Genomic DNA, 6250 nt, shown 5'->3' on the forward strand with positions numbered 1-6250 from the left:
AGGCGGGTGGGACCGGGAGCCCACCGCCGCCCTTCCAAACCCACCCGTCCCGCGACGACCCCTCGCGGTGAGGGGGGTACCGCGCACGCGGGCGTGTGCACGGCCCTTCCCCGCCACCTGCCACCAGAAACCCAATCTCCCCCACAAGCTCCGCACAGCGGCAGGTCGACAGAGCCCCGTCCCGCGTGATCCCTCCTCGTACTCGGAGCGGGGAGGCGCGGGTCGCGGTAGGCGAGAGAGCAAACGCTGCGCGCAGAAGGCTGAGGTCAGGGCGGGCAGCCGAGGGGACCATCCGGGAGAAGCCCCTCGGAGATCGTAAAGCCCTTTCCGAAGATAGCTAGAGAAGGCAAATTCCTCACTGAGGGCGGGACGAACCCAACACCGACGAGCAGCCAAGGGCTCCGTGCACGCAACGGGAAACGAGCAACAGGCGCGGGACAGAACGGGAAGGACCACGCGCCAGCTGGTGGGGGGTCTGCGGTATCGGCAAAGGTCTCTTTCTCCGGGGTCTTCTTGAGCATTCGCGGACCGGGGGGACCTGCGACAGGTCCCCGCCGAGAGCCAGGCCTCTTCAAGGCGCACACAAAGGAGGAGCCTTGACTTGAGGGAGTCCGGTCTTTAAAAAGGGCCAGCCGCGATCGCTCAGCACCACCCTAACCGCGCAGGGCCCGCGGGTGAAGGCACCAAAAACATAGGCACGGGGTGGGCGCTCACCCAACGGAAGGAGCCTTTTAACCGCACACTCAACTCCTCGACCCCCCCCCTTTCTGTCACCGTGCAGAAAGCCGGCAACTAGGACAAGGGAAAGCGTAAAGGCACAAGCACCATGGAGCACAGGAGGCACGCCGGGGAGCGGGAAGCGCCACCGCCAACTCAGAAGCGGGCACCTTGGTGGTCAAAGCCCGGAACGCTCCAGGAGCACCGCAAGGCTCACACGAAGCAGGGCGCGTGCACACACCATTCGGGAAGGGTATGCACCGCAGCGGGTCTACCACCTTCCCCCGGCACGGGGGAAGAGGGCCGCGAAGCAGTGAACGGCGTGGGGGCAAGCGCCCCCGACACGTCCACAGGGACACCGCGAACCACAGCAACAAGTGTGCGCGGGTCAGCGCTCGTGCCGGACAGCCGCACCCCTGACTTCCACACACCACCCTGCAAAGGAATGGGGAGGAGAGACGAGGGGCCCGCTGGCAGAACGAGAAGAGCGGTCGCCATTCGCGCTGAATGACCATTCGCCATGAATGTCCGTCCCTCGCCTGGCGCGGCTTAGGCCCCGGCCCGAAGAGAACGCGGCAGCACCACATCGATCCAACGGGAGCGAGACACGCCATGCATCGGGAACAACGGGCGTGAGAGCTTTCTAACAACGCACTGGACGGGAATACGAGCGAGAAGAGCGAGAGAGAGCACGGGAAGAAGTCGCTAACACTGCCACACACACAAAAAAAAAAATTTACCCTTCTCGAGGGCGAGAAAAAAAAGGAAGCGTTGCACTCGGGAGGCACGTGGCGTGGAAGAACGGGACTCAACGGGCAGCGGAGGTTCGGGAACTCCTTCAAAAAAAAATAAAAATAAAAAATAAAAAATAAAAATAAAAAAATAAAATCCCCTTCGAAGGAGAAAAGGTGCAACTCGGGAGGCACACAGCAGGAAAGAAAGGGACACACCACCAAGCAGCGGAGGTTCGGGAACTCCTTCCAAAAAAAAAAAAAAAAAAAAAACAAAAAACAAAAAAAAAAAAACAAATAAAAAAACCGGTCGGCCGCAGAGGAGCACGCCAGGGGGTCACTAGCACCAAACGGGAAAACCCTTCCAGTCGCACTCGGCACCAACGACTCCTACCGGTAACGGACGACAACCACCACGGGGAAATCGGGAACGCCTGACACGCGGGACGGTTGTCATAAAGCTGCCCCACAGAGCACAGGCAAGCAAGCACGGGAAAGCAGGAAGCGCGTACTCATGGGGGGACGCTAAGCTTCAAGCATCGAAGAGGCCCATGCGCAGAAGAAAAGAGCTAGGGCTGGACAAGCAAACAGCCTTGGTGCAAGCCTCTTCCAACGTCCTTTAATGACAAAAAGAGTCAAAAGGACAGCGTGTCAGCATATATCTCCAGGTACAATAAGGACAGATAGCAAAGATGAAAAGTGTAAAAGACACAGGGATAAACATGACAGGCCACACGGAACGTCTGGAAGTCATGTTCGGTGACGTGTCCCCAAGAGGTCCCCATGTAGAAAGAGAACCGGACCGCAAAGGAACAACTGGTCGACCTTAGAACCCTGAGTGCTCACAGACCGAGGAGGCCATGGTAGATAGCCTGGAACACAGCTTCCCCTCGGCCTCAGAAGTCCATGCTCCCGCTGGCAGGGACCGGGGAGGATCCTGGAAAAAATAAAGTCTCGGAGGCGCCCCCTAGCCGGGACACCTCGGCTCGGAGGCCGGGGACACAGCACCCTCTCGGCCTCAGAGGTCCAGGCTCCCGCTATCAGGGACCGAAGGGACTCCTGGAAAAGAAAAAAAAAAAAATCCGTGGCGCCACCTAGCCGGGCCACCTCGGCTCGGAGGCCGGGGACACAGCACCCTCTCGGCCTCAAAAGTGTCTATGGTCCCGCTGGCTGGGACCGAAGGGACTCCTGGAAAAAAAAAAAAAAAAAAAAAAAACTCCGTGGCGCCCCCTAGCCGGGCCACCTCGGCTCGGAGGCCGGGGACACAGCACCCTCTCGGCCTCAGAGGTCCAGGCTCCCGCTATCAGGGACCGAAGGGACTCCTGGAAAAGAAAAAGAAAAAAAAAAAAAAACTCCGTGGCGCCCCCTAGCCGGGCCACCTCGGCTCGGAGGCCGGGGACACAGCACCCTCTCGGCCTCAGAGGTCCAGGCTCCCGCTATCAGGGACCGAAGGGACTCCTGGAAAAGAAAAAGAAAAAAAAAAAAAACTCCGTGGCGCCCCCTAGCCGGGCCACCTCGGCTCGGAGGCCGGGGACACAGCACCCTCTCGGCCTCAGAGGTCCAGGCTCCCGCTATCAGGGACCGAAGGGACTCCTGGAAAAGAAAAAAAAAAAAAAAACTCCGTGGCGCCCCCTAGCCGGGCCACCTCGGCTCGGAGGCCGGGGACACAGCACCCTCTCGGCCTCAGAGGTCCAGGCTCCCGCTATCAGGGACCGAAGGGACTCCTGGAAAAGAAAAAAAAAAAATCCGTGGCGCCACCTAGCCGGGCCACCTCGGCTCGGAGGCCGGGGACACAGCACCCTCTCGGCCTCAAAAGTGTCTATGGTCCCGCTGGCTGGGACCGAAGGGACTCCTGGAAAAGAAAAAAAAAAAAAAAAAAACTCCGTGGCGCCCCCTAGCCGGGCCACCTCGGCTCGGAGGCCGGGGACACAGCACCCTCTCGGCCTCAGAGGTCCAGGCTCCCGCTATCAGGGACCGAAGGGACTCCTGGAAAAGAAAAAGAAAAAAATCCGTGGCGCCACCTAGCCGGGCCACCTCGGCTCGGAGGCCGGGGACACAGCACCCTCTCGGCCTCAAAAGTGTCTATGGTCCCGCTGGCTGGGACCGAAGGGACTCCTGGAAAAGAAAAAAAAAAAAAAAACTCCGTGGCGCCCCCTAGCCGGGCCACCTCGGCTCGGAGGCCGGGGACACAGCACCCTCTCGGCCTCAAAAGTGTCTATGGTCCCGCTGGCTGGGACCGGAGAGGAGGGAAGAAATAAAAAAAAAATAAAATAAAATAAAATAAAAAATTAAAAAAAAAAAAATTGGAAAAAAAAAAAAAAAATCCGGGACGGGGCCCAAGCCTTCTGGTCGACCTCATCCAGCTGCCACCAACCCCTCCTTGTGTCCCAATAGGTCGTACAGCCACCCTCCTCCCCTGAAGTTCTCCAGGTACAACCTCCTAGCTAGAGATGGTCCCCAGACAGGACGGCGTCTCCGTCGCGCACCCGCCTGCTTGCCTGTCACCCTCTCACCCTGGCCGGCTCACCACAGGCACTTCCCCGTCCTTTGTCACCAACCGGGGGACAGGAGCGTTGCGGAAACTTGTCGCCACTAGGTGTCGCCCGACAGCGATCTCGATCAAGCAAACCAATACAGACTGTCACGCGCCGCCGCCGCCACACACACTCATTCCGTCTCTCCGGAGTGACCTCCCTAGCTCAGGGGGACACTCACCCACGCACAACGGGGCAGGTACCCACCACTTCTCCCGAATGGCACAAACGGTCCCGGTTGTCCCGCCGGAACACAGTGAACGCGGGATGGACTCGGGGCCAACCCCCTCAGGCACCCAGAAAAGGAAAGTAGGACGGAGCGGTGAAAACAGGCCACCTCTAAGTGAAAGGACATGCACTCTCGAATCGGTTAACAATTAGCAAGGAACAGGCACAGTTAGGAAAAGGGAGCGTCCAAACTCCGTCGTGAGGGGAGGGTGGCGGCGACCTCAGTTCCACACCATTTTTAAATGGCTCACTCATTTTTAAAACCCTCCACCGATCCCGATGGGGGGGAGGGGGGTTGTTGTTGTTCTCTGTTCCTCGCTGCCACCGCCAGCCGGCACTCACCAAACCACACACCTGCCACCCTCTTTGGAAGACTAAACACAGAGAGTAAATTAAAAGAATGGTGGAATGATGGTGGAATGGTTAAAATTCCCGTGATTTGTTTTCACTCTGATCAAAACATACTTATTTTGTGCATTTGCATTCCCTTGTTCACACGTGCCTCTGTGTGTGTGGTGGGGGGAGGGAGGGAGGGAGGGAGGGAGGGAGGGAGGGAGAAAGAGAGAGAGACAGAGACAGAGAGACAGAGAGACAGAGAGAGAGAGAGAGCCAATTTAAAAAATAAAAACATGGTTAAATACAGCCACTTTGGGAAGATTGCTAGAGAGAATGCAGTCCAGAGTATGGAGGCCAGAGCTCTGGACGCTCTAGACCACAGGTCTCCCATCTCCCATATACCAGGCACCCAGCACCACCATCCCTACTTTGTTTGCTTGTGCGTTTGTTTGCTTGCTTGTTACATTAGTTTCATCCCAAGTTAATAATTATATATTTTTTTTTCTATGCACGTATTTAGTTGTGGCAGGGGAACTCCTTCTTTAGGACAGGCAGACTTAGCTAGTTAGTTAGCCAGTCAAAAGTACGTAAAAAATTTATATCAACATAAATATCATTCACTAAGAAATCCTATCTGAAGAAAAAGAAAGAAAGGAAGAAAGAAGGAAGGGAGGGAGGGAGGGAGGGAGAGAGAGAGAGAGAGAGAGAGAGAGAGAGAGAGAAAGAAAGAGGAAAACTGGCAGACTTAGTTTTAGTGTTTTTGTTATTGTTTATTCAAGATATTGTTTCAGGGCTGGAGAGACGGCTCAGCGGTGAAGAGCACTGACTGCTCTTCCAGAGATCCTTAGTTCAAATCCCAGCAACCACATGGTGGCTCACAACCATCTGTAATGGAATCCTCTCCTTGTGTGTTGAAGACAGTGACAGTGTGCTCATAAAATAAATAAACAATAAAAAATATGTTTGAAGATTAAAGAAAAAACTCTCTCTCTCTCTCTCTCTCTCTCTCTCTCACACACACACACACAAATAAACTCTGTAATAAAAATCAATGTGACTTCATGATCAAACTTCTATAGTCAATAGGACTAGAGAGAACACATGTCTGTAAAATAAAAGCAGAACCTTTTCTGCTTTGTTTTGTTTTGCCTCAAGGTACGTTTCTTTTGGTATAGCCCAGGCAGTCATGGAACTTGCTCCGTAGACTTATCTAGCCTCAAGCTCACAGAGGTCCACTCTGCCTGCCTCGGCCACCCACACAGCTCTCTCTGCTGACTATATGTCTGCATGCCAGAAGAGGGCACCAGAACCTAGGAGGACACACCACATGGCTCCTGAGAATCCAGGTTTTGACTTTAAAAAAAAAAAAAAAAATTCTGACAGCATAGAGGGTAGATATCTGCCTGCCAGGCTCTTCTAGTGCTGTTTAAGGTGGGGTAATAGCCATGTGAAGGAGACAAGGGGAGAGGAAAAATCGATTGGATGAGTAGTGCTGCTGAGATTAAGGAACACACACACACACACACACACACACACACACACACACACACACACACAGAGAGAGAGACAGAGACAGAGACAGACAGAGACAGACAGAGACAGTAAGACAAAGAGACAGAGAGAGAGAGATGACAGAGGGACACACCGAGGGAAAGACATCAGGACCAGCTGAATTTCTCAAGAAAAGAAAAGAAGAGAAAGGAA

At 54.7% G+C, this 6250-nt stretch overlaps 1 long non-coding RNA gene across 1 annotated transcript in view; it reads right to left on the reverse strand.

Moving 5' to 3' along the window:
- The window catches only part of LOC147997294 (uncharacterized), an 18279-nt gene extending 13929 nt beyond the window's left edge, over positions 1 to 4350 (reverse strand). The window contains exon 1 of the long non-coding RNA XR_015648010.1: positions 4190 to 4350. This is a non-coding gene — a long non-coding RNA (uncharacterized LOC147997294). The remainder of the gene's footprint in view (positions 1 to 4189) is intronic.
- Positions 4351 to 6250: the final 1900 nt, after the last annotated feature.

This window comes from Rattus norvegicus, unplaced genomic scaffold (assembly GCF_021556685.1).
Source record: "Rattus norvegicus strain SHRSP/BbbUtx unplaced genomic scaffold, alternate assembly SHRSP_T2T unassigned-0000192, whole genome shotgun sequence".
In the NCBI taxonomy this organism is placed as follows: domain Eukaryota; kingdom Metazoa; phylum Chordata; class Mammalia; order Rodentia; family Muridae; genus Rattus; species Rattus norvegicus.